Source organism: Phoca vitulina, unplaced genomic scaffold (assembly GCF_004348235.1).
Source record: "Phoca vitulina isolate PV1807 unplaced genomic scaffold, GSC_HSeal_1.0 scaffold4, whole genome shotgun sequence".
Taxonomy (NCBI): Eukaryota; Metazoa; Chordata; class Mammalia; order Carnivora; family Phocidae; genus Phoca; species Phoca vitulina.
This window is the reverse complement of record NW_022589707.1, coordinates 82809179-82826620: the sequence shown is the minus strand read 5'-3', so window position 1 is coordinate 82826620 and position 17442 is coordinate 82809179. Positions and strand designations below refer to the sequence as shown.

General features: G+C 42.1%; 1 protein-coding gene across 28 annotated transcripts in view; it reads left to right on the top strand.

The window, feature by feature from the left end:
- The window catches only part of NRCAM (neuronal cell adhesion molecule), a 265346-nt gene that overhangs the window by 1567 nt on the left and 246337 nt on the right, over positions 1 to 17442 (top strand). Inside the window, exon 1 of one of the 28 annotated variants that reach the window (XM_032402399.1) lies at positions 14651 to 15550. The exons of the other annotated variants lie outside the window; for them this stretch is intronic. The gene's annotated coding sequence lies outside the window, so the exon portion shown is untranslated. Of the gene's footprint in view, positions 1 to 14650; positions 15551 to 17442 lie in introns of those variants that run through there. 28 annotated transcript variants of the gene reach the window in all.

Genomic DNA, 17442 nt, shown 5'->3' with positions numbered 1-17442 from the left:
CTTCCTCGCCCGAGGCTCTGGCAAAGAGAAGAGATGGAGGCGAGCGTCATGGGGCAGGAGGCTTTCGTTCTGCACCAGGAGCTCCCCCTGGGGCTGTCAGGAACGCGGTAGCTACTGAATACAGACCTGCGGAGGCTGGACTGCTTTAGGCTAACCATGCCGTGTTATTAAAATATTGTAATAGTTCGAGAGTAAAGGAGAGCTTCCGGAAATAGTGAAGTGGAATTAGAGCACTGGATACTTTCCATTTTAGTGATAATGATAGTCAACATTTTTTGAGAGCTTCAGATGTACCAGGCGCTGTGCATGGTACAGGTATCATCTTACTTAATTTCCACAACATATTACCCTATTCTTAAAATTAGGAGATGGAGTCTTGAGAGGTCAGGCAACTTTCCCAAGGCCACATAGCTAGGAAGTGGGGGAGCAAGGTTTAGTTTTTGCTCCTACGCTTTACCATCCATGACTGTGAAAATGGGGCCTTTTGGAGGCTTATCATATTAGTTTAGGGCAAGCCTAAAACCACCAAGTGATCAGGGACATTATAAGCCCATTCTGTTCCTTTACATGTTCTTTTATTCCTGTTAGCTTTTAAGTGTTAGCCCAGGCAGTTACAGTCACTCGACTGTTTTTAGTGACCAGACTCCCCTGTGATTACAGAGACTGAGAGGTTCCTGGCACATCACAATTCTTGAGAAAACTTTTTTTTTTTTTTTTTTAAGAAAAGGCCAACGTTTCCACTTGGCAAGTGATTCTAGTAGACTCCCAGTCCTGAATCTCCTTTGTAGACTATTTTGACTGCAGAAGATTTACTCCTCAAATTGGATATTGAATTTGAATAGGACCCTAGTATAAAATCTTAGGAAAGCATTCCATACCCTGAATATATGACTGTAAAGATTCTCCATATTAACTAAACAAGAGTTTGAACTAAAGTGAAAGCTGTTCCTGGGATGGCTTTTAGAATGATTGTAATTGACCAACTGCAAAAGTGAATTCATTGTGCATTCTTAATCCTTCTGACTCATGGTTTTCCTTCAACCTGCTTTGTACTTCATTACAGGAAAGTTGCAAAACATTTCACATCATCCAGGAATTTGAGAGTTGTAAGAGAACACTGTATTTAAATGTTTCAGTTTCAAAATGAGTACAGTGGGACTTGGAGAGGCCACTCAGCCGCCTCATGCAGGGTAGTGAGGCAGGCCAGTATCCCGACATGACATCATTTTGTTGCTGCAGCAGGGACAGTGAATGAAAAGCAAGTCATCTTTGGCAATGGTACTTCCTGTGAGGCTGATGTGACCGTGACAAGGATGGCTGGGGGTATAAGTGCTTCAGAAGTGTGAGAGGGACTGCGGAAAACTTCCTTAAGAATCATTTCAGGGGTGCCCGGGCGCCTGGGTGGCTCAGTCGGGTAAGCGTCAGACTGTTGGTTTCTGCTCAGGCCATGATCTCAGGGTGGTGAGATCAGGCTCTGCTGCTCAGGGTGGAGTCTGCTTGAGATTCTCTCCCTCTGCCCCTCTCCCTGCTTGCTCTTTCTCTCCCTCTCTCTCTCTCTCAAAAAAAGAGTCATTTCAAATAATGTTCTCATGGAGGTGGAGTTTTCCTGTGTAATTGGCTGAATATAAATAAAATATGCAGATATTATATTGTGTATGTTCAAAGGAGCTATTTAAGGAACCCCACAGGACGCTTTTCTGGTAAAGAGATTCATTCATTCATTCATTCATTCATGAATATGCACTGCATGCATGGCCTACAGTTCTAGGCACTGGAGATACATGGCTGAGCAAAACAGAGTTCCAGCCTTCAGGAAGATTACTTCTGACTCTCTCATCTAGGGCTGCATACTTCTGCACACTTCTGCACACAGACTCTTTTTTCACATATCGTAAACGTACAGCTGGATGAACTTGCTCAAACCCAACACATCCATATAACTAGTGCTCAAATCAAGAACAGAACATTATGAACGTCTGAGAAAGCCCTCTTGTGGCTCCTACCAGTCATTACCCCCTCCCTTAAGGGTAAGCACTGAGACACCCATGTTTTTTTTCCTGAGATCCTCGCCAGGAAATCAGAAGGATTTCGTTTTAGTCAGCTTGGGCTGCCATAACAAAATATCATAGACTGGGTGGCTTAATGAACAGAAATGTACTTTCTTCAAGTTCTGGAGTCTGGAATTCTGAGATCAGGGTGTCAGCGGGGTCAGGTCCAGCGAGGGCTGTCTTCCTGGCTTGCAGATGCCCACCTTGTCACTGTGCCCTCATACATGCTTTCCCCACAGGGTGTGCACAGAGATCCCTCTCTTCCTCTTCTTATAAGGCCACTGATCTCATTAGATTAGGACCCCACCCGTATTACCTCATTGCACCTTAATTGCCACCTCCCCAAAGCCTCATCTCCAAATACAGTCACATTAGGGGTTAGGTCTTCGATGTATGAATTTCGGGCTCACGGTTCAATCCATACCGGCCCCGATTTGCTGCCCCTGTCAGCATCCTTCAGAGTCTCACCCCCATTTCCAAAGAACAGTTTCCATCTGAGAAGTATGGTAACTGGAAACAAATCTAACTAGAATATAGAGCTCCTATAGTATTCTCCTCTAGGAAGTTTTTTGTGTTCGCATCCGTAGACTGCTTTAGGTCAGCCTTCAACTGCTGAGGTGATTGGGGAAGAGGAAGTGATTTGAAAATGATTAAAAATCACTAAATACATTTAGATGTATTTTCCCTTTTATGTTTCATGTTGCCCCACCTGAAGGAGCCCTGCACCTTTCTGCCAGGTGAGGACAGAGGACATCTAGGGATGCTAGGGCCAAGAATCCAGCGGCTTATTTTATTTAACCCTTCGTCCACCCAGGCAAATGAGAAGCTGCTTTAGCTTTAAAGAGTCTTTCTTGCCATCAGGGCTAAAGTTTCTAAGTCTAGGAAAATGTGCCAAAATGAACTGATGAATGTTTACTTTTCCTCTCAAAATGTGAAGAACAGGGCTCTATGAGGAAAGCCTTGGAAGAGCTCTGCCTCCAGTCGTAGCAAGTATAAATTCTTCAATATCAGGTTGTCTTTAAATGGGGGAGCAAATGTCATGTTTATAGAAAATGTGATTTTTTAGGGGGCGCCTGGGTGGCTCAGTCGGTTAAGTGTCTGAGTTTGGCTCAGGTCATGATCCCAGGGTCCCAAGATGGAGCCCTGAGTTGGGCTTCCTGCTCGGAGGGGAGTCTGCTTCCCCCTCTGTCTCTGCCCCTCCCCCACCCCCTGCTTGCGCTCTCGGTCTCTCTCTCCAAATAAATAAATAAAATCCTTTAAGAAAAGAAAATGTGATGTTTTTGCTAAGTTACTTTTTTATTGCGATAACATATATATCATAAACTTCATTGTTCTAACCATTTTTAACTATGTAGTTTAGTGGCATTAAATACTTCGAAATGTGATGCAACCATCACCACTGTCCATCTCCAGAACTTTCCTCATCTTCCCAAACTGAAACTCTGTACCCATTAAACAATGACTCCCCATTCCTTCTCCTCCCAACCCCTGGCAACGATCATTCTCTTTTCTTCTCTATGAATTTGACCATCCTAAGTACCTCATATGAGTGGAATCATACAGTATCTGTCCTTTTTGTGACTGGGTTATTTCACTTAGCATAATGTTTTCAAGGCTTATTCATGTGTCAGAATTTCCTTCCTTTTTAAAGCTGAATAATATTCCATTGTATGTAATACCACATTTTTTTTAATTCATTCATCTCTTGGGCTCTTTCCGGTTATGGCTACAGTGAATAATGCTGCTATGAACATGGGTGTACAAATATCTTTTCAAGTCATGACTTTCAGCTCTTTTGGGTATACATCCAAAAGTGAGATTTCTGGATCGTAAGGCAATTGTAATTTTCTGAGGCACCCCGATTCTGTTTTCAATAGCAGATGTACTGTTTATGTTCCCGAGTGCCCAGCATTCCAATTTCTCCACATCTTTACTGATACTGATTTTATGCTTTCTTGACAATAGCCATCCTAATGGGTGTAAAGAGCGATAGCTGTTACCCTTTAAAATTATAAATTAACATACTATGTATTATGAACAAGTAATTCACAAAATTTTCCAACTTACTGGTTTAATTTTTATTGACAAGGAGATGTACGGTTTTTTAACAAGGACTCATTGACCCCATACTTTGTGCAAAGCGTGCTATAAGTGCCATGGAGTATGTGTGTCATAGTCCAAGAGAAGCCAGCACTGGTGACAGACGTTCATGTTAGTTTTTTTAAATGTCGAAATAGAGCATATATGTCTATAGGGTGGTTGTGTGAAGCGATGTTGCTCCGAGGATAGATTAAATATTAGTAGGATTTTATTTTCCTGAAAAAAATAACCTTAGCATTTGAACCCAGCTGAGGGGCAGATGGGCCTCAGATCTGGAAATAGCCAGGACTGTCCTGTTTAGGGATGTGCTAGGGTTGTGCTCTGCAGGTCTGCGCGGGCATTTCTCCCTACCATTGAATCTTCAAAGATGACAATATAAACCCTCACTACCCAGTTATAATTGCTTAGCTGAGCTAATAAAAAAGATGTGGTGTCAACTTAATTGACCTATTTTACTGGCCTACAAGATTAGAATTTCAAATTAGAAAAAGGTAGTTTTTAGAAGTCTGGTGGAGGGTTTCCCTCAAGTGACTGAAAAACTAGTGGCTGTAAGAAATGACAGTGGTAAAGGGAACAAATCTACAAATACCAGTGCTCAACTGCTGCACATACTGTCCAAGTGGCTTATTCGGTTTAAAAGCAGGGATGAGGAATAAATCTTGTCCTGTATGGTCTCTGATTTGCTTCCACAGTGCTGTGTATTAAAGCACTGTTTAACTCACACCAGAATGAAAATGGTAGTTGCCTTAAAAAAAAAAAAAAATATGGTAGTTGCTCTCAGACTGAAAGGATCCTTTCTAAAATTCTTTTTTTTAACTGACCTATAATTGGCATGCGATATTTTATTAGTTTCATGTGTACAACATAGTGATTGGACATTTGTAGACTTCTGAAATTCTTATTAAATGGTGCTAGGGCTGGAGAGAATAATTTAAATATATATATTCATATGTATATTTAAATTTTATGATGTGCATTGTCTATTGGTTCAAAACCCACTGCAGCCAGAAAAACATATTCCCAGGGCAATCTGAGGGAATCCTGTAGGAGGTCTTCTGTGTAATATGCAATGAATTCGATTTATCTTTCTCAAGTGGGCTGAGAGCATTCAAAAAATTCGGTATATGTATTCAGTATGTAGTGATCTTTCCTCCAAATTTCAGCTTTAAAGCAATTTCATGCCACTTTCAGATGACCTTGACGTTTGAGTGGCACGATTTACAGCACACATTTTTGACCAACGCTACACACTCACGTGAAACACCACTAGCAGATTCTCTCCAAGGGAAGGGGAAAGGAAAAAGTCCTAATTGTCCGTTCCTTATGCCTGAAGGTAAAAAGCGGATGGTGGAAAGAGTTCCGTCCCAGAGTTTTTGTGGTCTCCGAGGAAGGATGGCTTGCAAGCAGCGCTGCTGCCTTCCAAAGCCTGTGCGGCCTTTCAGTCCCTCACCTCAATAGAGAGCTAAAAGGACAAAAGTGAACAAAGGAGGCCTGTTTTGCCTGCCCCACTTGCTGGGCTCTTGTCTTGGCCCTTTTCAGTGAAGGAAAGGGGGGGGAGCTGGGTCAAAGTTGAAGAACAGTGAAAAGGAATTCAAGCTTCATGTCGAAATTTGAATTATAGCTTCAGTTTGAGTGCCGAGTAGATGAGTTTGAATTGAAATTTTTGAAGCTGTGGAAGCTTCAGTGACAGATGGTGTGGGAACAACGTACACGGGGCTGGATGGTGCATCCAAAAAGTGGAGTGCCTGGGCGAGGCGCTCGGTAAACATCTAGTTAACTGACAAAAGTTTGGAAACTGTAGGAAGTGCAGTTTGATGCTGTACGCCGCAGTAAGACATTGGGCTGTGTAAATTCAGGGGAGGCCCCTGCGTCTGGCATACTCTCAGATGCACTTGTCCCCCCTCATTGCATTGCAAATATTCTTCTCACCGTTCTGCTCCCATCCCCATTAGTATCTACTGGAGGAAATACAGAAATGCCCAGGCTGCTCCCCATGTAAAATCTCATTACAGTGTTTTGGTGTTGACCACAGATTGTTTGGATATATGACAGGATAAGTCTGTCCTAAATATTGACTAGCCGGGTTTTTTTCCCCCGTATGAGTCGACTCGTGAAGCGTGATTGTGGCGACCTGCATCTAGTGGGGAGTCCATCACTGTTGTATTTGCCACTGAAGTCTTTAATGGGGCACATGTCTCCCCCATTCAGTGCGGTAGGCAGCATCCGATTTAAAACATTTCAGAAAGAGGAGTTGGCTGTGTGTAGAACCAGAATAATAAAACAGCTACTGGGAGGTCGCAGTTACTGAGATGTCAGTGAAATAAAAAATAATTTGGCGTAATTTGAAACACTTCCTGGTGTCTCATGAAGTCATAATTGGAAAAATTTTGCTTTGGCGCATTTGACCATTTATATAACTTGAGGACATAGTTTTTTGTTCTGATGTTGGTAGCATGATGACCAAAAGCCGTTTTTTTGTATACATTTAATACCTTCAAATATTTCTAGTTTTAGAGAAATGACATTGACATGGCAACAATATAAAAAATAGTAGATACTTAGAGATAATTAATACTGTAATATAAACAAAAGCAAATTTACTTCAGAATTGATTGTATGAATTTATGTCACATGTTGTATTTTACATAAATTGTAATACATACTTCATATGTCACACAAATTTTAAGGTAACTTGCCTTTTAGTAGTTGGAATAGGGTTTTTAAAACTCATGGCCATATGTTTCTAGTAACAGTTACCTCGATGCCAAATTAGAGTGGAAAGTAAAATATATCAAGGGTTGATTGCTGTCCTAGGACCGTGAGGGGACCCATTAAGCAGCAGGGAGCGAGTGAGGTCACGGTCGGATTCATTTGCTAGGACCAGGGTTGGAAGAGCAGAGATCAGGGAGGGCAAGGGATTCAGACAGCGGGAAGGCTCAGGTGGGTAATGAGAATTGTGACATCCTGGAGAAGTGTCCTATGGCACAAGGAGCAAGAGAGATTTTAAATAATGAGGTGAGAGTCAAGAACACCACTGTAAAAGTAATAACTTAAAATCTGAAAGAAAGAGAAAGGGATGAGGATAAAAATGTTTGTGGTGACTTTTTGGCCAATAGCATCCAATATGAAATACTTTAAAGAGATTTTCTTATGGTACTTTGGGTCATTGAAGTCACTTGACATCATGAAATAGAAATAACTTATAAAGCACTCTGCAAAAAATGAAATATGATAATATATGTACACTGAAAACAAATGCAATACACTGAGAAGAATTTACTAAGAGTCAGAGCTAATATTATTTCAGCATCACAGTAAAATTCTTAGATCATCTCATCACTCCAGCAACTTTGTTCCTTTATATACAGATGGCCCCAGCTTGAGAAGACGAGGTATATAAAAGTGGGAACTTGCCAAACACATTTGGGATGATTATGCATGTTAAACAGAATTCTTCCCTTTGTACAAGGTTTATGTAATGAATGAGCTCCTATAATGTAGCAAAGTCCAATTCGGGAACAGCTTTTCAGGGATATCAGAGTAGACAGATTGTTCTATTGAAAGAGCATAGCATCATTGACACCAAGCAAAACCCAATCAAATAAGGCTAAATAAAAATCCATAAAGAGGTGGACAGGTGGTAAATGAAGAGAAGTACCTCAATTGTTTGAAAATACTTGATATTTGCTCCAGATAACATTGAGAGGCCAAGTCTCTCATGATAAGGAAAGCAGATAACGGAATAGTCATCCAGGTAATAAAGGCATTTTTGGCCTTGCTCACAATAGATCCTGCCTGCTTTCCCCAGGTTTCTAACCTTGGAAATCCATACTCATTCTGTCCCATTAGGAGACTGAGCTGCATTTCTGCTTGTGGGTGGCGGTATGTAAGTGAGCGTGCCCATATTTGGGTGAGCAAATGCAAGAATGAATGACCAAGTACGTGAATATTGCAAAACGTCAAGTGGATCTTTTGTTGGAGAAAATTGGGGAATTTGGTCCTAACCCTGGTTTGAAGATCCAGACGAGGTCTAGACCATGGGAAATTAAGCATTCATAATTTCAGGCCCGGATTCTGTATGATTGTCATTTGCTTCCTGGTTCTAAATTAGACACTCGAGAAGACAGGTGAAATCATTCAGTCCAGAAGGGTACCATTTTTTAAATTGCTGCCATGGAGCCCTAAATGACATCTCTGTGACCCCGAAGAGTTGCTCTGTAATTTTCTACCTTTGCTTGTGGCAGATGATTCCAGATTTGCACAGGCCTTTCCTTTCCCCTCAGGGTCTGACGCCGGTGCTTGTCACTTCCCTCTGGAGGTCTCTGGGTGGCTGCATGCTGATTGAGTTAAGGACTTTCTAAGATTGCTTTGCCCCGTCCGACTGTAAAGGAATCAGGAGCGAGGCGCCCAGAACTGAAGGGCTGGTGCGGGACGCCGAGCCGAAGCGCTCAGGCGGGCAGCTTTAGACCCCAGCTTTCCTCCGCTTGCTGGCTGGCCCTGACTAGTCCCAGATGTGAATGGAGTGACAGCGTGGTCCTTCCCAACCAGTTAGTGGGTTCTGTGGGGGTTGGGGTCAAGGCGGTGGTGTCGTGTGAGAGACACGTAGGCAAAAATTGTGTGTGCGGTTTGTAATTCATGAAAATTTGAGAAGTGCCCGGCTACTTGGCATAGACTGAGGACGCTCAGTTTATGGTACAGCTTTGGAGAAGTTGCTTAAGTACTTTTCTCCCTTTCGAAAATGAAGACAAAACACAGACCTTTCTCATCATCCAATGCTACCTCACAAGAGGGTGTTACTATGAAAAATCAAGATAAAAATGAAGGCACCGAGGGGCGCCTGGGGGGCTCAGTTGGTTAAGCGTCTGTCTTCATAGATCATGATCTCGGGGTCCTGGGATCGAGTCCTGCGTCGGGCTCCCTGCTCAGCGGGGAGTCTGCTTCTCTCTCTGCCTGCCCCTCCTCCTGCTTGTGCTCTTTCTCTCTGTCAAATAAATAAATACAATCTTAAAAAAAAATGAAAGTACTGAGAGAAGGATGGCATCAGTCGATGTTCTTTAGGGAGAATGCAGCTGCCATGTTTTCACCATAATCTCTCAGATTTGCTTCAGAGATCTGTACGTATCCTACATCCTTAGCAGTAACTATGTCCGCTTGATTTTGAAGAGAGGAAGGGGTCTCACACTGCAATCTAAGAGATTGATACCCTTTTTAATGCTGCACGGTGGGGCTGTTTTCAAAAAACACAAACTACATTCTCAACCTTCAACAAATAGTATATATGCAAAAGTCCGATTGAGCCAATGTGATAAAAAAAGGATGTAAATTTAGTATTAATACTTTTTTCCAGTCGTATTCAATATCATTAATAGTCTTTTGAGGTCTGATTGTGTTTTATTTCGAGCCGTAGCCTATTCATAACTTTCAGGAGGACGGTCAGTAATGTTTTGTGTCAGCCGTGACTAACTGGCAGCCCCACAAGCCAATAGAGCATGAAACCATTTTAATATATTAAATTCATCTAGCTCACACAAGGCATATGCTTAGAGGTTTGATACAGAGAAACACGCATGATACAGAGAAAAGTGCAATGTGGCTTATGAGCAGGTTTGTGTATGGATCATAGTTTCTATTTATTCTGTTCCTTTGTACCTCAGAGGAGAGATAGGTGCTTTAAGATAGTAGCTACACAGCCACTATGGAAAACATATGGAAATTGCTGGAAAAACTAAAAATAGAACTGCCATATGATCGAGCAACCCCCTCTTTTCGGTCACAAAGATGTCATTTAAAGCTCTGTGGCGGCAGTTTTAAATGGGGTATCCTTCTGGATGCATTGATTTCGCCTGCCTGCCCGAGTACCTAATTTAAAACCAGGAAGCAAATGACAACCATACAGAATCCAGGCATGAAATTATGTAAACAGGATCTCAAATATGTATCTGCACTCCCGTGTTCACTGCAGCATTATTCACAGTAGCCAAGATATGGAAACAACCTGAGTGTCCATCAGCAGATGAGTGGATAAAGATGTGGTATGTATATATACCATGGAATATTATTCAGCCTCAAGAAAGAAGGAAATCTTGCCATTTGTGATGACATGGATGAACCTGGAGGGCATTATGCTTAGTGAAATAAGCCAGACAGAGAAAGACAAATACTGCATGGCATCACTTATATGTGGAATCTAAAATAAAGTTGGGCTCATAGAAACAGAGAGTAGAGAGGTGGTTGCCAAGGGCTGGGGGTGGGGGAAGTAGGGAGAGGTTAGTAAAAGGGTACAAATTTTCAGCTATAAGGTAAATATCTGAAATTTAATGTATAACGTTGGTGACTATTGTTGGTAACACTGTATTGTATAATTGAAATTTGTTAAGACAGTAGAATGTAAATGTTCTCACCAAAAAAAAAAAAAAAAGTGAGGTGATGGATGTGTTCGTTAACTAGTTGGGGGGGCATCCTTTCACAGTGTATATGTATATCAAATCACCACATGTGTATTTAAATATCATATACTTTGGTCAATATCTCAATAAAGCTAAAAAGTAGTAGTTATCGGGCTCAGTCATTAAGCATCTGCCTTCGGCTCAGGTCATGATCCCAGGGTCCTGGGATTGAGCCCCACATCGGGGCTTCTCCCTCTCCCACTCCCCCTGCTTGTGTTCCCTCTCTTGCTGTGTCTCTCTCTGTCAAATAAATAAAAATCTTAAAAAAAAAAAGTAGTAGTTATCTTTTTAAACCTTATTTATTTTATTTATATTTTTTTAAAAGATTTATTTATTTATTTATTTATTTGAGAGGGAAAGAGAGAGAACAGGGGAGGGGCAGAGGGAAAGGGAGAGAATCTCAAGCAGACTCCCCGCTGAGCGCAAAGCCAGACTCGGGGCTCGATCTCACAACTCTGAGATCATGACCTGAGCCAAAACCAAGAGTTGGATGCTTAACTGATTGAGCCACCAGGTACCCCAATAGTAGTAGTTATCTTTGACTTGGGTATAGACACAGAGCTTTAGAAATGGGAATGTGGCATGGGTTGAATTGTGTCCAAATTCAGCTGTTGAAGTCCTAATCCCCAGTGCCTCAGAATACGACCTTATTTGGAGATAGGGGCTTTGCAGTTAAAATGAGGTGGTTAGAGTGGGCCGTCATTCTGTATGACTAGTGTCTTTATAGAAAGAGGAAAGTTGGAGACAGGCCCAGTGGGCGACCACCATGTGGAGATGAAGGTGGAGATCTGTAAGCCAAGGAACACCTAAGATGGCCAGCGAACCCGCAGAAGCCAGGGGAGAGGCCTGGAACAGACGCTCCCTCATAGCCCTCAGCAGGAACTAACCCTGCCGACACCTTGATCTTGGGCTTCTAGCCCCCCAGACTGTGAGACAATACATCTCTCTTGTTCCAGCCGCCCAGTCTGTGGCACTTTGTTACGGCAGCCCTAGAAAACCAATAGAGAATGCAATAACAAGGTCTCCTGTTTCTAAGCCTTCCTCTTACAAAAAAAGAAAGGGTGAAAATAGAGCTTCCCACCACATCTCTGTGTTTGTATGTCTGTCTCTATGTTTATATATCTGTGTATCTATCAGTGTCTACTTTGTGGACCAAGGGAGTATGTGTGTATAAACCAGTTATTTAGAAAGTCTCTATACCTTGAATTAAAGCCCAGAAATACTGAGAGTGGTAGGGAGAGTATTTGTTTTATTAACTGGACGGATGTATGACATGGATAGTTTACTCAGTTGATTACTCTTTTTGGTTGTAATCCAGTCGACTCCAACTCTGCTGCCTTTCTCATGTGGAAATTGTTGTCACCTGGGAACCGAAGGGGGCGTATTTTGTTGAAGGCTCTGCAGGTACCCTTGCTGCTCCTTGCTAATCAGAAGCTGCCTTTTGACTTGGAAAATGGTATGGTTGCTGGTATTTCCTCCTGCTGAGGAGAGTGAGGGCAGGCATGAGCCGCCAGGCTACGCGGTGTGAACGTGCTTCAGTGGGATGGGGTGCAGGATGGCACTGCGCTAACTGTCATCAGGCAGCACCACTGCCCGAAGACGCAGGATTGCCAAGTGCTCTTCATCAGCTTCAACATTGGTTTGAATGAACTGGAAACTCTAAAACCATTTTAGTTGGTCCTTAATGACGTCTGCCCACTTGGTGTGCGTTTCTGTTCGTTGTCCCCTGAGACGGCCTTGCCTGTCTTAGACGGTACGCTCCTTCAAGGCGATGCCCTACTGAAGTCCTGGGTGGTCCTGGGAAGGGCCTTTGACGGGCTGCCGCAGCCGAAGAAGGGCCCAGCTGTTTTCAGTAAGAACGGTGAGGTGATTTGGTAGTAGGGTTCTTGGGATGAGCACCTAGGACTCTAGAACTCTTGAGTTTGTGCGATGCATCAATTCCATTCTCATGTATAAACCGTTTGCCAATTTGGGGTTTCCTTGCGGTGCTAATGTGCTTCCCTTGCTGCGAACTCGGCTTTATTTATGGCCCTGTCAGGAGGGACTCATGAAAACCCACCAGTACCTAGCAGGAAGTACTTTGGAATCATGGCCGTTTTACTCGTGCAGATTGTCACAGCTTGCCTTTACTGTGCGAGGCAGCGAGGCTCACACTGACGGAGTGAAACGTCCAGGGCCCTACACAGGAGCGGGGAACAGGCAGTGGTTTGCTTCGGAAGATCACTCTCAACGTAAACTCTTTAGATATTTTAAGTACTGGCCTAAAAGCCAACTTTGTGAAGATTGTCTGAAAGGTTGAAGGGAACCATTGTAACATCAGCTGTTGCCCAGAGCTTATTTGCACACGTACTCATACGGAGCTAGCCGTGCCCGTCCCAGGAGAAATGACCAGCTTTAGATCCATTTTATTATTTGGAACGGTGAGCCCAGATTTTATTACATTCAACTCACATTTAAAAATTTCCGACTCTAGACAAGCAGAATACGTCTCGGGAAAGCAGTCACTGCCACGGAAAATGGAAAGGGGTTCTGTTCCGGTCGTTGTCGAAGCCTAATTTCAGCCTCCCCCCGCCGCCTCCCCGCCCCTCCTCGCATCGCCTCCACAGTTAGGCGTGGGGCCAGTGATGAATATGCATGCGTCACACACCTGTGACCAAGAGGGCCTCCATCAGGAAAGGGCAGAGTATCAGTTACTGGCAAGGGATGACTCGTCGCAGCTGCTGTGTGTGGCCCAGCAGGCTCCCTGCTGTAACAGCTGCTCACCACAGCCCCCCATCACACCGCCTCGGCCGCCTCCGTCCAAGAAAGGCGCCGAGCCTGCTGACCCCGAGCCGTTACTGCCTGGGGGGGCCGGGGCTGGGGTGCTATAGAGAGGTCTCCCCGAATCTTAGGAAATGAGATCACAATGACTGTATAGCTTTTCTATTAATAAATAATAATTCACAGCATTTATTGGTTGGTTAACTATATGGAGCGCCTCTCATGAATTATCTCACTTGATCTTCACAACAACTCTTTATGTCAGAGGCTAGCACCTTTTTTTTTTGTAAAGGGCCGGGGAATAAATTTTACACTTTGTAAGTCACACGTGTCATCACTCCCCAGACAGTCGGAGACAGTATATAAATGAATGGGCATTTCCGTGTTTTCATAGAACTTTCTTTACAAAAGAGGTAGTGTCCAGATTTGGCCTGTGGGTCATATTTGCCAACCCTTACTTTATGTTATTATACCCATTTTATAGGTAAGGAAACTGAGGCTTAAGTAATGGGTCAAAATAGCACCGCTGTTAAGTTACACAACTGGGATTCTAACCCAAGGAGTCTGGCCCCTGTCCCTTAGTCTTAACCCCTGTCAGCTACTATGTTATCCTGCCATGAGAAATGACAAGGAACGGAATTTTAGTTTCCATGTGCTGTGAGTTATAGATTATGACTCAAACTTCTAAGAGAGACTTTTGTTTCCCTTAGAAATGATGTGTAGGGAAGAGCATCAGTCCAGTCCTGAAGATGCTATTTAATTAAAGGTATATAGTTTAATCTATAGCACATTCAAGTAATGGGACCGCATCCTTCAATAACTGAATAAAGCTTTTAAGATTCTCCAAGTGACCTGATACTGTAGCCATTTTGATCAAGAGGATTGCAGAAGAAAAAATACTTTAATTAAAAAAAAATATGTAAATGATTACTTTTTAAAAATTTGCTGACACATTGGTGGCCCCTGTGTTGTATAGTAAGATAACTGGCATATTCCCAAGAAAGATTTTTGTTTTCACAAAAACAAGTTATGCTGAAGAGTTTCTTCCACATTTATCTTTTTTTAAAGATTTATTTATTTATTTGAGAGAGAGAGGGCACGCATGTGTGCACACGTGCATGAGTGAGGGAGAAGGACAGAGGGAGAGAATCTTCAAGCAGACTCCCGGCTGAGCGCCGAGCCCAGTGTGGGGCTTGATCTCATGACATATGAGATCATGACCTGAGCCAAAATCAAGAGTCAGATGCTCAACTGACTGAGCCACCAGGCGCCCCTAGTTTCTTCCACATTTAATATAAAACCTTGGAATGAGAATTCTAAGCAGTTTTTATTTTCCAGGATGGACAGCTCCTTTTGTGTTTTATTTCCACGGTAACAGTTAAGTTTCTACTGGAGAACAACAAACCTGCAAGATAACCATCCAGTTGACATTGTTGGGCACCCCCTTAGGGAGTTTGCAGTGCATCATGGTGTGGAGATAGCACCAGAAGTAGAATTACACAGACTTGCTGTGTTTTTTGTACGGCAAGCTCTTATGTAAAGGCTGAAGGTTCTCAGAATAGACCAAAGTTAGGAAACATTTAGTTTTAGGCAGCCGCTCAGCACACACAGAATACCATGAGTGGGCAAACTTCAAAGATGTTCCCAGGACACCATAAAGGGCTCCAGAACTCACAGTTCCTGACCTCTGGGTGAATGAAATTTTAGGAAGTATGCAGCTGGCAAAACGGGGGCTTCATGTGACTAAACATTGTTGCTTGTACTTTGTTTGAGGGAAACTCAAAATGGAGCCACTCCCTGGTGGGGAAATCAGAGAGTGGAAACTCTTGTGGGGAGGTAACCCTACTCTCTCTTTGGAAATCTGGCCTTTGAATTTAAGTGAGCCTCTATTCATTACTAACAAAGCTGACAGAGGAATAAAACCCAACTAGGGAAAAGTTGACTGCGTGTTTGTGCAAAGTGGTTACTGTGAGTTAATTGGTGTAACAAATTATAAAGGGCATGGTCAACAACATGGAAAAAAAATTTCTGTTGAATCATTTCCTAGAAAAGATAGGCTTAGTTCATTTAATTTTAAAAATGTAGCCCAAGTAAAAAATGGAATTATGGTACTATGGGCAACTTTTTGTTTTCCAGGACATTTTATTTTTACATCTGTCTTGAGGTATAACTTCTATATCATAAAGTCTACCCATGGTAAGTATATAATTCAGTGATTTTTTTAAAAATAAATTTATAAACTTTGCAGTTGTGGGAAGCAGATTTTTAAGATTGCCTCTAAGATTCTTTCTCCTGGATATGTACCCTGTGTAATATCCTCCCTTAAATGTGAGTGGGACCTGTGAATATATATGATGGAGTGGTACCCCCATAATCAGGTTACATTATATGGCAAAGGTGAAGGGATTTTGCAGTTAAGGTCCCAAGCCATTCAATTATGACTTAATGGAAAGGGAGATTATGCTGGCTGGCCTGACTTAATCAGACACAAGCCATTAAAAAGGGATAGTTATAGGAGAGACGCTCTCCCACTGTCCTTGAAGAAGCTTCCATCCATATTGTGAATTACTTATGGAAAAGGATAGCGGTAGTCCTTCAACCACAAGGAACTGAAGGAGCTTGGAAAGGACCCCAAGCCCCAGATGTGAAAGCAGCCTGACTAACACCTTGATAAACTCAGTTCAGCCATACTCCGACTTCTGACCTGTGAGAACCTATGGGATAATTAATATGTGTTGTTTTAAGCCTCTGAGTTTGTGGTAACTTGTTGTGTGGCAGAGGAAGCTAACACAGCAACTGTTACACAGTCCGGTTTGAACATTTTCATTATTCCCCCCAAATTTCCTTTGAGGCCTTTTGCAGTCAGACTTCTACTCCAAGGCAACCACTAATCTGCTTTCTTTCTGTATAAATTTGCCTTTCCTGGACATTTCTTGTTAGTGGAATCATACAATATGGGATCTTTGGTGTCTGGCTTTCATTTAGCATAGTGTTTTTGCGGTTTGTCCGCATGGCAGCATGCTTCAGTGGTATTCCATTGTATGGAGGTACCACTTGTGTTTATGTATTCAGCAGTGATGGACATTTGGATCATTTCCAATTTAGGATGATGACGACAATGCTTCTGTGAACAGTAGCATGTGTAAGTCTTTGTATGTATGTTTTCATTTCTCTTGAGTACACACTTAGTGGAATTGCTGGGTTGCATGGCGTATTTATGTTTAACTTTTTAAGATAACTGCTGAATTCTTTTCTAGAATGGCTGTATCATTTTACTTTCTCATCAGCAATGTATGAGAGTTCCAGTTTCTTGCCTGTCTTTTTTATTATGGCCATTCTAGAGGGTGTGTAGAGGTATTTCATTGTGGTTTTACTTGCATTTCCCTAACGATTAATAATATTGAACATCTTCTCATATGCTCATTAGCTATTCATACGTCTTCTTTGATGAAATATCTAAGTGTTTTGCTAATTTTTTTCAGTTGAGTCATGTATCTTCTTATTGATTTGTTAAAGAGTTTTTAGAAAATATTTATCTGAGAGGGAGAGAGACCCAGAGAGAGTGTGTCTTTTCGCTTTGTTAATGGTGTCCTTTGAAGCACAAAAGTTTTAATTTTGATGAAGTCCGAGGTATTTGCTTTTTCTTTTGTTGCTTGTGCCCTTGGTGTCATATCTAAGAATTCACTTCCTAACCTAAGGTCACAAAGACTTATTACTATGCTTTCTTCTAAGAGTTTTACTGTTACAATTTTTCCATTTTGCTTTATGATCCATTGTGAGTTAATTTTTGTGTATCGTATAACTTATGGGTCTAAGGTCTTTATTTTATTTTGTTTGCATATGGATATCCAGTTGTCCTAGCATCATTTGTTGAATGAATAAGTTGGCAAGTTTTTGGCTATTATTTCTTCAGATACTCTTTTTCTGCCTCCTTTTTCCCTCCTCTTCTCTCCTTTTGGGACTATCATTGTACTTAAGTTGGTATGCTTGATGTTGTCCCACTAGTCTCTGAGACTCCACTTATTTTTCTTCATCCTTCTTTCTGTTCTTCAGATTGAGTCATTTATATTGAGCTGGTTTAAAGTTCA